We start from the raw sequence: 13,211 nt of genomic DNA, 5'->3' as shown, positions 1-13,211 counted from the left end.
GACTGGGAAACAATGCTCAGGAGTCTAGGGAATATCTGGAACCTCTGAGGGATTCAGGTGATACCTTGGCCCTACAGATAGCAAAAATCACAAAGTTATTAATTATATCCATTCCCATCTTTCCAGGCAGAAACATGTATACATGTCTTTTATTGAAGAGAAAAGAATGTATATTTATTATTCCTGTTTCCCCCAGTGCTATATGTGATCACAAGGACCTCATAACCTCTATATGCTACTATTACATTAGTGATGTTCTCACTTTTATTTTTTTTTTCAGTGTGGGCCACAACTTATAAAATGACACTACCCACATTGGGCTTTTATTCTCACATTAATTAACCTAAACATAACAACCCTACACCAGTCATGACCAAAGGCCCACCTCCTGGGTGATTCTATATATTATTACAATAGGTCCTGAGATTAATCATCACAATGATGCCTCCCATCAACTTGACACAAAAATATAATGATCTTTAAGACATAACATTGCAACATCCCTTGTTCCAAGTTTCATTGTCATATCACAATGCAAAACTATTCACTCCATCTTCAAAAGTACCCATTATTTTTAACACTTTCAGCACTGTTAAAAGTGTATGTAGAGAGCAGCTTTTGAGACTTAGGCAATCTCCTAACTGTGAACTACTATAACTTTAAAAAACTAGTTACATAGATCCAATATACAATGGCACAAATAACTTTACTAGTCCAAGGAAGAAGAATCAAGCTAGAACAAGAAAATAGTAAACCAAATCAAGACCAAACCACCAAAAAAGCATTCTCTCCACCATGCTAGGGTTTTAAAAGAAAGGATTGTGGCTTGTTTTTATGTCAATTTGACACAATCCAGAGTCATCTGAGAGAAGGGAACCTCAACTGAGAAAATAACTCCATAAAATTTTCATCTAGGCAAGACTATAGGTCCTTTCCTTAATTAGTGATTAATGTTGGTAGTCCTGAGTTCTGATCATGGGCTACTGGTCTTAAGTTCTATAAGAAAGCGGGCCAACCAAGCCACTAAGAGCAAGTCAATAAGAAGCAGTTCTCCATGGCTTCTGCACCAGCTCCTGCCTCTACATTTCTATACTATATGAATTCTTATCACAACTTCTTTCAGTGATGGCGTTTTGCATGAAAATGGCTCCTATAGGCTCACAGGAAATGACATTATTTGAAAATATTAGGAAATATGGCCTGGTTAAAATAGGTATGGCCTTGTTGGAGGAAGTGTGTCACTGTGAGCAGGTTATGAGGCTTCAGAAGCTTAGCCCAGGCTCATTGGCTTACTCTCTCTTTTTGCTGCCTGAGGACTGGGAAATAGAACTCTCACTGACTCTTCAGAACCATCTCACAGCATGCCACCATGACAATTCTGGACAATTGTAAGCCAGCCCCAATTAAATGTTGCTATGATTATGATGTCAATTCATAGCAATAGAAAGCCCTAAAACAGAGTGTTACTTGAAAATGTAAGCAGAATTGAATGCCCAAATTGATTTTTAGTATGATGGTTCATCACAACGTTAGCCATAACTAATACATCAATGTTTTAAAGTCCTTTGCATTCTGCTGAAAACCAGGCCCAAAGGCCTGAGAAGCACATGGTCAGGTTTAGCAAAATAAATGTACCTAATTTGCTCTTCTAATTGTGGATCTATTTTAGATAACAGTTCTAGGGATATAGTCCATCAGAGCAAAGAAGACAAGGAAAGAAAACCAGGAGTTGTCTATATTACATATATTACACTCAAAATCAGAAAGTAGAGAGCAAACAATGCTTGTTCTTAGCTTACATTCTCCCTGGAACTCTATCTGTATAATGACATCTCCAGAATTTAGGATCATCTTTGGTGAAATGTCTCTGTCATTTTTAGAGTTTTGGAAGTTGTTTACTTGGGTAATATTATATCCTTCTGGAGTATCTGATGGAGTTGAAGAATGGATAGTTATAGTTTTCCTTAGTTATGATAAAAGATAAAATAGGTATAAATATTGTAACTGTAATTCTTGCTTTATAACTGTTTTGTTATATGTAATTTTACTATGTTAAAATGAAAGCCTTTCTTTTTTGTTTAAACAGAAAAAGGGGAAATGTTTAAACAGAAAAAAAAACTTCTGTATATGTGTTACTTTCATTGTTTAAATAAAGAGACTCCCTTGGCCTTTTGATAGGACAGAAAATTAGGTGGGCAGAGTAGACAGAACATGATTCTGGGAAGAAGTCAGACAGAGAGAGCCTCCATGGAGCCAGCCACCAGGTCAGACATACTGAATCTTTCCCGGTAAGCCACGATCCCATGGTGACACACAAATTAACAGAAATGAGTAAAAGCAGGATGTGAGAGTTAGCCGATAAGAGGCTAGAAATAATGGGACAGGCAGTGTTTAATTAATACAATTTCTGTGTGGTTATTTTGGGTATAAACTAGCTGGCTGGTGGAGACGTAGCCCACCACTCCTAATACTACAATTTTTCCATAGAATTGACCTAACATACATAGATATTCTACCACAGACATGCACAACCATCTGTTCCCATAGGGAATTTTAAATTTTATTAAGTTGATAACCATTAAAACTATTAGTATATAATGTCTAATTATATTTCTATATCTAGTAAAATCAGTATCAAAGGAAGTGTCTTTAATAGGGGCAGATTTTGTGAGGCATCTGTAGTGTGCTGTTTGATGTATGGGTGTGGAAAATGCTTCTCAGTTGCCTTTGAGCAAAACCAGAGAAAAACAATAAAGCTCTTTGTGTTTTGAGATCCCTTATAGATGAGAAAATTGTGTTTACATAAACAAAGAAAGAACAGTAGAAGTAATTTTAAAATATGTGCAAGTTTTTGATAAATCCATGCTTTAAATGAAGTCTGATCCTCAACTCTAGTAGAAGTTGTGCTTACAAAAACAAAGAACAGTGAAAGTAATTCAAAAATATGTGCAGTTTTTTGATAAATCCATGCTTTAAATGAAGTCTGATTCTCAACTGTAGTAGTTTTGTCTTCTGATGAGGACTGTTTTCTTTGATTTCATATATTTGAGAACAAAGGTGACATGATGCAAATTCTGATGTCAAATCAATTTTGTTGTTTGTTTTAAATGTAGCATAATTCCACTTCAGAAAAATTAGGAAGGGGAGAAGCTTAGTAGTGCCTCAACTTGATCTACCAGGCTTTGCTGACTCTTATGTGAGGCCTTGCCCTCTCTGAGAATTGGATGGGGGTAGAAAGGAGGTAGGGGTATGGAACTGGAGAAGAGTGGGGATAAACTGTGATTGATATATAAAATAAAATAAAAAATTAATAAAAATTAAAATAAAAATTTGGAAACATAGTAAAAGATAAATAAACTTCAAGAAAATTTCAAGAAATCTTATTGTTTATATGTCCATTTAGTTTCATATATATGAATGTACAAAACTATGACATTATTTTACCATTTTGGTATAAATCATTTCTTAAATACTATGCATATACCTATAGAAGCACAGATGATACATATGACTTTAATAGCCCACTTTAAAAATTTTATTAGTATATTGATTATTCAAAAATAATGAATTTTGTTATGACCTTGCTCTTCTACATACAATGTACACTGATTATAATCACTCTCTCATTTATTTGTTTTATGCTCTCATTGGTCTCCTTATACTCTCATGTCTTTCTCTGCTTTAAAAATGTACATTTACTCTATGAGATAAGCCAAGCAATATTTGTCTTTTGGGGTCTTGGGGCTTTTCCAAGTACCCTTACATGGAATGTTACATTTTTTGCAAGCTCAATTATTAAGTACACAGTTCAGTATACTTAAATATCAATATAACATACAGCAAAAATCTAGAACTCTGTCATATGACACTATTGAAGTTGTATATATGGATATATTATTAATTTACATATTGAAATAATATGTTAAATTCTTCATTATTATTTAAGAGCGTAATGTTTTAAGAGCAGTCATCTTAATTGTGTTTCGCTACCCTAGTGACTAATATGGCCCAAAGGTGGGTTTTGACTGTGTGCCTCATGGAGTACACCTTTTACCTTATTCATGGCCCAGATGAAACTTTAGTCTAACCTGAGGAGGTTCTTTACATGAGAAACTTGTTTACATTGGCAGGTGCCTTGTGGTTTCTCTGACCTGTGCATAGTTTATACCAACTTGATGATGAGTCCCGTGCTGGAAACAGAAACTGGACTTTATTTTCTTCTCCATCAAGGGTTGAGAAAATTCCCTACTGTAGAAGCATTTAGTTATTCAAGTCCCAGTGGCTGCTTGCATCTATCAGATTCTGCTTTCTTTTGCCTTTATCGTTTTTTCCCACCTAGCTATATTCTGTCCTGCCATAGACCAAAGAACTTTTTTATTCACCAATTGTAATAAAACATATTGACAGCATACAGAGAGACTTCCCATATCATCCCCATTTTTTGTCTAATTAAAAAGGAAGGTTCAAACTTTATCTTTATAAAATTGCATACAACAAAACATATATCCTGCAACAATTATAGTTATATTTATTTTATTTGTATTTAACAAAACTAAAGAAAATATTCTATCATCTATCCTATATTTGTGTGAATAAAGTTTTATATTTAATTAGTCAATAATTATAAATAAAGAAAACTATAATTATAACTATCTAGTCTTCAACTCTATTCAAGACCCCAGAAGGGTATGTTACCTAAGTAAACATGAAGTGCATTACAAGGAATTTCCAAAACTCTAGGAATTACAGAGACATCTGACTGTTGAGACAGTCATGCAAAGTTCTTCTGTAATGTTGGGGCATCCATCTTCTGCCTATAGATAAGGCCATGTTATATGGCAGACTTTTCAATGAAGCAGGAAATTTTAAAGACTGTCTGACCTATATTGGCAGTTTGTCAGTCATTTCTGTCTATATCATGTAGAATATCTGGCAGAATCTTCCATGAAGCAGGAACCCTGAAGGACTGTCCCATCTTGTTTAGGCAAGTTTCACAGTCATTTTTCAGTGGGTCCTGCATCTGCAGTTTATGCTGCATACAATCAAGCTTTCTAGGCAAGAGCAGGTTCTCGGCTAAATGGCAAGCCTTGCAACAAACTATACAAACTACATAACCAGCTTTTTCAATACCCATAATCCTCTTGAACTAATTTGGCACTGCTAGAAACAGATTTGTCTCACTTTCAAGACAAGTCTAAGTTCTTAAAGCATTTTAAATGCAATAATTTGAAGGTCTTTGAAATTTTTGAAGATTACCTATTTATTTGAAATATATCTTTGCATATTAAGAAAACCTAACTAGCATGTCTATAATTTTAACTATTATAGATGACTATTAATTTGTATTTCTTAAATATATGTCAATTTTTTAAATGAGCTGTACAACCATAATACCTTAAACAAGTATATATATATATATATATAAAATAACAAAATTTACCTTAAATTTGTATCAATAAATCAAAATCCATATCAATGTAATGTATTTTGAGATCAACAGATGTTTTTTTGTATTAAAGTAGATTTAATAATCTACCTTTTTTTCATCATTTTTGTATCATATCCCTCTTTTTCCTTTAGAAGGAGATTGACTATGACCATTAGTCATTTATAACAATGCCCCCTTTAAATGGGAACAAAAATATAAATACTTAGTAATTTGGACATAGTTTTCTATACTACTTCTTGCTGATTGGAGGTGTTGGTACTCTTATGAGAATCCTGAGAAAATTTATAATTACAATTAAATCCTGTGTCATATCAGTCAGCTGTCTTTAAGCTGTTCTGAATATTGGATCCCCTGGACCTTTATACCCATAGAGAACTCTCAGAGCCTTTTACTTGATCAAACCATATTAGCCTGTAAGAAATCTGTAGCTTTTCATCTTTGGTGTAAACAAAAGCAAAACCTCTTTTCCAAAGTAATATATACTTAGTCCCAATTTTTTTTATGTCAAGATACCATTATCTTTGTTTAGCTTAGCAGCTCCTACAATCAAATGTTTCTCTGCAGTTACTTTATTAACAGTCAAAAATCAAAGAAAACAGAATAGTATACATAATTCAGACTCTGGGTATTTTCCATATGGCTTTTAATATTACTTTTACTTTATCTTTAAAGATTTTGTTTTATTTGTTAAAACTACTCCTTTTCATAATGATTTATACCACTTTTCCACTCTCTCCTAAGCCTACGTACATTTTTTAAAACACACTGTTACCTGAATAGGGTTATTTTGTCTGAATTTGCCTTTATTATGTATTTGTAATTTTTTGATCACTATTTTAAACTGGTAAGTGGGCTAGGTAAATGACTAGGACCAAAGCAGCTACTTTGACTGCTGGTTCTGCCCTTTATGACTTTTCAAAATGGTGGAGGTAGCAATGAGCATCATGCTTAGCCACCTGTCCATACTGTCATCAGGTAGAATGCAGTCGGTCCACAGAAGTTTTTTGTCTATATGAACAAAAGTTAAATCCACCACACAGCTCTTGGCTGATTAACCTCTCTGTACCAATGCTTATGTGAGACTGTAAAAACCTGCCATGCCACATAGCTCTTGGTGGCTGCTGCCTAACACCATCTTATAGGTAGCTGTTTGACAACATGTCACTGTGCTGCTGCTGGCGTGAGACCATGAAACTAGGAAGCCCAGTACAGCTCCATTTACGTGCATTTAGAACTTTTAAAAGCTTTCTTAGGCCCTATTTCCATAGTAAAGTATGACTATATTGGGGATTCCTCTAGTAGTACCTTTATATGTTCTTCTGAAGTAATTGTTTCTGCTTTGCATTTGTTTGTATCCTAAGAGTCAGGAAAATTCATGAAATCTGAGCAACTTTACGTAGATACTGCATAATCATTTGCATAACTCCAAAGTCTCACATTGGTACACCATTTGTAACTAGAGGGTTCTATCCCACCTACCAGCTCCAAAATAACCACTCTGAGGCTTAATATCAATTATTAACTGTTTGACCTATTAGTTCAGAATATTATTAACTAGCTCTTACAATTTAAATTAACCTATTTCTGTTTTTCTATATTTTACCATGAGGCTTATGGTTTTTTACTTCACATCTTGCTTCCCCAGTGGCCTCGGATGTCTCCCATATTCTGTTTTCTTTTTCCTTGTATCTGTTTTGATTTCCACCATGACTATATTCTATCTTGCCATAGGCCAAAGTAGCTTCGTTATTGACCAATGGTAATAAAACATATTCATTGTATACAGAATGGCATCCAACACCATGGAGAGATTATAGGAATATATATAAGAAAAGGGACTAGTGTTATATGTTTTAAGGGAATTGCCTGCATGATCCATTTAAAGAAAAAAGTGAAATTAAAAGGTGCTTCAATTATGCCATCACCATATGTAAAATAGATATCTCTAATTTCTCTCTTTGGTATTTGATCAATGCCTTTTGTATATAATGGTGTACACAAAACTTCAGTGTACTATTTCTGCTATACACAGCTTTCAATGATTGGTTTTCTTTATATACTAGAAATTAGTTTTACTCAAACACCTATTCATGGAAATTTCAGTTGCTTTTATATTTTTTCTTCATTTTTCACTACTGGTATATGAGAATATCTACTTTTCTTTTACTGTATATCAGACCAGAGATTTTGAGCCGGGCAGTGTTGGCGAAAGCCTTTAATCCCAGCACTCAGGAGGAAGAAACAGGCGGATCTCTGTGAATTTGAGGCCAGACCAGAGATTTTGAAGAAAAATGGTATTGATTGGCAGGGCCAAATTCATCAATTGTTCAGTAGAATAGAAAGACCACATACTTTGATTTTTATATGTCTATTCCTAGTTAGTACCTTAACACTTTATACTGAGTAAAGCATAAGAAACATGATATTATATACTCTGATTATGAACTATTTATAAAGTATTTGATTATGGTAGGAAATTAAGTTCAATTGTACTGAAAATAAAATATATAAAATCAAGTAAATTTTCTCTCAGGCTGGAAAATATTTGAACTTTCAAATTAAGTAGAATCATTTATTATGGTAAGAAGACATAGACATCAAAGATGGAAGATAGCCTTGGTATGGAATATTAGATAAGGATATGGTATATTTGTTTATGCTATGAAACATGTTTAATGATACAAAGATGTGTTGAATTCTTGTGTGTTGAATTGTTTAATTCTCTAAAAATGTATTAATTTTCCTGTTTGAAACACCTGATTGGTCTAATAAATAACTGTATGCCCAATATTCTAGGCAGAAGAGGGAAAGCTGGAGCTGACAGGCAGACAGAATAAATACAATGGAAAATGAAAAAAGGGAGGAGTAAGAAAAGAAGGAGAGGAGAATGCTGTAGGCCAATCACACAGCCACACAACTAGATACAACATAAGAAAGATATAGAAGATATGCACAAATAGAGAAAGGAAAAAGCTCAGTTATTAAAGTTTAATTTAAAGATAATTTAAGTTAAAAAACTGGCTAGAAATAAACCAAGATAAGGCCAGGCATTCATAAGAATATGTCTCTGTGTATTTATTTGGGAGCTGTATGGTAGGTCCCTAAAAAGGGAAAAAAATGTTAAATAACTACACCACCTTTAGTGACTAAAAGCATGTGAATTATAGAAAGAACAAATTGTAGAATGTATATTAAATTGAATGGTTTTATCTTTTTTTCTGATACTGTAGGGGGGGAAAGTAAGGATTAAGAAGGTTTTATCCTTAGTAGGAGCTGCAAGTAGAAGGCTATGGTCACTGTTAAATTGGCTTTTCTCAATAAGGAAATGAATCTTATGAATGGATACTTGAGGTTCAATGAGTTTGAGATAATCACAACTAAAGAAGTAAACCTCTGTTACAATACATAACTTTATAAGACTTTGTTCAAATGAGTTTACAAATAAAAAAAAGGATAAAACACTTGGTAAAGTGTGACTAGATTGGGGGTCCTCTAATATTACCTTTATGTGTTATTCTGAAGTAATAGTTTCTGCTTTGAATTAGAAAAATTCATGGAATTTGAGCAACTTTTCATAAATACTACATAATCATTTGCATAATTAAATTACTTTTCCTTTGTATTTGATAAGTAATACAAAGAACCACTAATTTGAATAAACCTTCTTATGCCATGGAAAACAGTTGTGTAAATTTTTCTCACATACTTTTGTGACAGCGTAAATGAGAAAAACAGTGCAAAGGTTTAAAGCTTTATTGTAGTAACAGTTTTAGTCTATGGTCAGTTGGCAACACTGTTCTGGGTTTGTGATGAGGCCAAACATCATTATGAATTAGAGCTATTTAATTTATGGTGGTGAGAAAATGGAGGGTGACACTGGATAAATTGAATATATAAACCTACCTCCCTCTTCAAATTTTGATTCTATCAGATGGATCAAACCACTGTTTAGGTAAAACTTTACATTGAAATAGTTGGTTATTTCTAATGACTAAGAAAGAAGCACCTATTTCATATCTTTCTCTTAGGTTTTTCTATAGTTTGTGTTTCGCTTGTCTATTGACATATTTTTTCACTGAATTATGTTTCTGTCTTCAAATTTTCTGTCTTTATAGGTACAACAGTAATATTGGACTACTACTTATGCTAATGGATTCATCCTAATGAGCTACATCAGAAATAAGTACTTTTTTTTTTTTTTTTTTTGGTTTTTCGAGACAGGGTTTCTCTGTAGCTTTGGAGCCTGTCCTGGAACTCCCTTTGTAGACCAGGCTGACCTCGAACTCACAGAGATCCGCCTGCCTCTGCCTCCCGGGTGCTGGGATTAAAGGTGTGCGCCACCATCGCCTGGCAGAAATAAGTACTTCTAAATGTTATAGTTTCAATGGAAAATATTCCCCACAGGTTTTGTGTCTTAATAGTTGGTCCATAGTTGTTAGTGCTGTTTTTTTCAGATTGTGCACATTAGGAAAGTTTGAGATGCAAGAAGCATCTAACTGTCATGATATCCATTGTTTATTGCCTGCTATGATGCATTATGTACTTTCAAACTATAATTGGAAGTAAATCCCATATCCCTTTAAATGATTCTTTATATATTTTGTTTCAGAGATGAAAAATGTGACTAACATAGCAATCAATTTCCAATTCAGACCTATTAGAATTCTGGAATTTAGGGTGAGAATATATACATAATTCAATCCATAGCACTTCTAAATATCTATACCTATCATGCATATCTTTATATCTCTATAATTCATATATCTATCTATCTATCTATGTATATATATATATATCTGTATGTATCTATCATCAATCAATATCTATCAATTCTGTGTATCTCTCTATATATGCATGGATATAGATATGTATCTTACTTGCTACTTGAAGTGCTAAATCTTTGGATTAAGACTACCTCACTTTGTAAATTTTATCTAATATATTGTACTAAAGGATTTGATTCCTAGGACTGGACATTACCAATTGTCTTAAATAACCAATTGCTTGTTTCTTTTCCTTCTACAAAGTGGAAATATAATACCTAGTAAATGTAGGTATATAGATGCTATAATTATTGCATGGAAGAACATTCAAAACACAATTCAAGAATACAAGTTTCCATTTATTAATCAAAAAATTTTCTCCTCAAATGTAACCAGAAAAACTTGAAAAACTTTTAAGAAGAAGTTGGCCTGAAAAAGTCATGGAATAAATCACAGGTTTATTGAAGTGGTGATATTTCAAACATTTATCCCATAGTCTTGATTTGGGATTTATCCAGGACAATTAGCGTCACTCATTATCTCTACAGTTTAACAAATTAAAATGTTTTTTAGCTAAAATCAAATAATCTATAAATATATGTTTCAATATATCAAAAGCATTAAATGATAATTCATCTCTTAATTTATTATAGTAATTTCACCTATCACTCTGTGTTTCATACAAAAAAATTAGTTTATAAAAAATAGAAGTATAACTAACAACACATTAATTTGATTCCAAGAACTAAAATTTCAGTTCATTGTACATAATTTCAATAAAATTAGAGTCATTGTGGTATAGTTGGGCTAACATGTCTTTTCTTCTGACTAATAAACTTTATATACTGTAATCATATTTGAGTATCTGTTTATAATAAAAAAGAGTGGCTTTTTTATTATAATAGGAATAGGAATACTGTGAATGTAGCCCATTAGAGTTTTTTATTATAAAAGCAACAAAAAGCTCATTTTAGCTATTGATTTAGATAACATGAATATAATCTGCAATTTGCACATCTTCAAATTCATGGAGTGTCTGTTTTTAATGAACTGTAGGCAAAAAAAAGTTGGCAAAATATTCAAACAAAGACAATAATTTCAAGAACCTTATTATACTATATTATACAATATTGTATATTATCTATTATTGTATAACAAATTGTCCACCATTTAACAGTTGTGAGATGTGAATAGTTAGTTAGAGGACAATTTTAGTGGCTCAGAAATCTATGTACAATTGTGATGTTTTTTTGTCTGATGTTCTTTCAAATAACTCCATGAACTATGTTATTTTAGGGAGAAGTCTCAATAGTTATCTGCATACTGCTCTGTCTAAGGATCCAAAGGGGTTTCCCAACAGATTGACACACCAATATGTCTGACTACATCCCCGTAAAACCTGAGAAAGCTTGGAAAGTTATTGTGGACACACACACACACACACACACACACTCACACACACACACACACACACACACACACACACACACACACACACACAAAACAATGTTTAGCTGCATTTTTGGTTTTGGCTGGAAGCATGCAGAAGCTTCCTTAAGAGAGGTCTTTCTGATTCAGTGGTAGCAGAAAAGTAAAAAATAAAACAAAATGATGTGTGGTTTCAAAATGGTGGCATCCTAGTTTGCTTGCGCAAACAGCAATTATTCTTTCAGGGGGTCTAGTAATGGGGAATTTAAAAAGGTTTTGTGAGCAGAGTGCTACAGCTTACTTAATGGCAACATAGACCCTCTGAGTGCCTAAAAATGAGGCAATGTGCATGGCTCTCCGAGGCAGCAAACATGCTTCCATCATGTTGGACTAGGTGGAGCAAGCAAGCAGGGCCTTGTTAACTCTAGTCACTACCACTTAGCATAACAAGGTGATACTGGTCAGAAAATGATTATAGATACACAATAAGACACAATAATGGAGATTTAGATGAAAAAAGACTTCTAAATGGTTCATAGTGTTGGATAAATGTATGTAGACTTGAGAGAGAGAAGAAAAAGAGTATAGTTATAAAAAGAAGCAAATAGTTTCTTAACAAAATAAAATGAAGTCTTTAAAGAGACAGAGTACAGTCAGTCATAGATTAAAAGGAGTAAAGAAAAATAAGCCATATAAAGATTGAAAATACACAAAAAGTCTGTATCATGTATATTATTATATTTACTTTGAAATTTTTGTCTATGACGGAGCTAAGCAAAAAGAGACACTTCATTGTATGGACTGGAAGCTAAACCCACCTTTATATTTTAATATCTTTATTTCAAAATTTGGGTCTAATGATACGTTGCTTTGGAAAAGTGGTTCTTCTTTTGTTTCCACAGAGCATGAGGACCTGTGGAATCCTGTAGGCATAAGTCCCGCCCCGTAAGGGCCGTGTTCGCCTAGGGCTAATGTCTGCCTATAAATTTGGCGAGCAAGCTCCGAGCTGTCTCTTCTGCTTTCCTGGTCTCCGCGGGAACGGTGGTTCTGTAAGTCTATTTCTACATTAAAACTATATATATTGTTACAATCTGTCTGCATTTGTTTACGCCATTACAGAATCCTTCCTTACTAATTTGGTTTGATGGATCGAAAACCCCTGAAAGGTCATTATAAACATCTTAAAAAGTTACTTTGCCCAACAAAAAGCAGGAAACAGTTTGAAGAATACTATGCCAAAATTCCCTAAATGACTGTTTATAAAAGTTTGTTTACATTTAAAGGGGGTTATGCTATTGAGATTTGCATTGGGATGGATAGTTTTGGTCTATTGATAGAAATTTTAGGTCACTTTTATCATATGTATATTTCTGCTCTTCCTTCATGTATTGTGTTTTTCAGCTCCTTTAAAAATGAAATGTATAATTAAGAAATACAGGTTAATAGATGTGATCTATAATAGTTTAGCTTGTAGTCATGTTAGACTTTCTATATGTACAGATATGTGTTTCAGATGGATAGGCATTCTTCAAACCTTTCAAAGACTACAGAATATGGTATTAAACTGTTTT

The sequence above is a fragment of the Microtus oregoni genome, unplaced genomic scaffold (assembly GCF_018167655.1).
Source record: "Microtus oregoni isolate MIOR12 unplaced genomic scaffold, Mior012 000106F_ref0000393, whole genome shotgun sequence".
Classification (NCBI taxonomy): domain Eukaryota; kingdom Metazoa; phylum Chordata; class Mammalia; order Rodentia; family Cricetidae; genus Microtus; species Microtus oregoni.
This window is presented reverse-complemented; position numbering follows the sequence as displayed.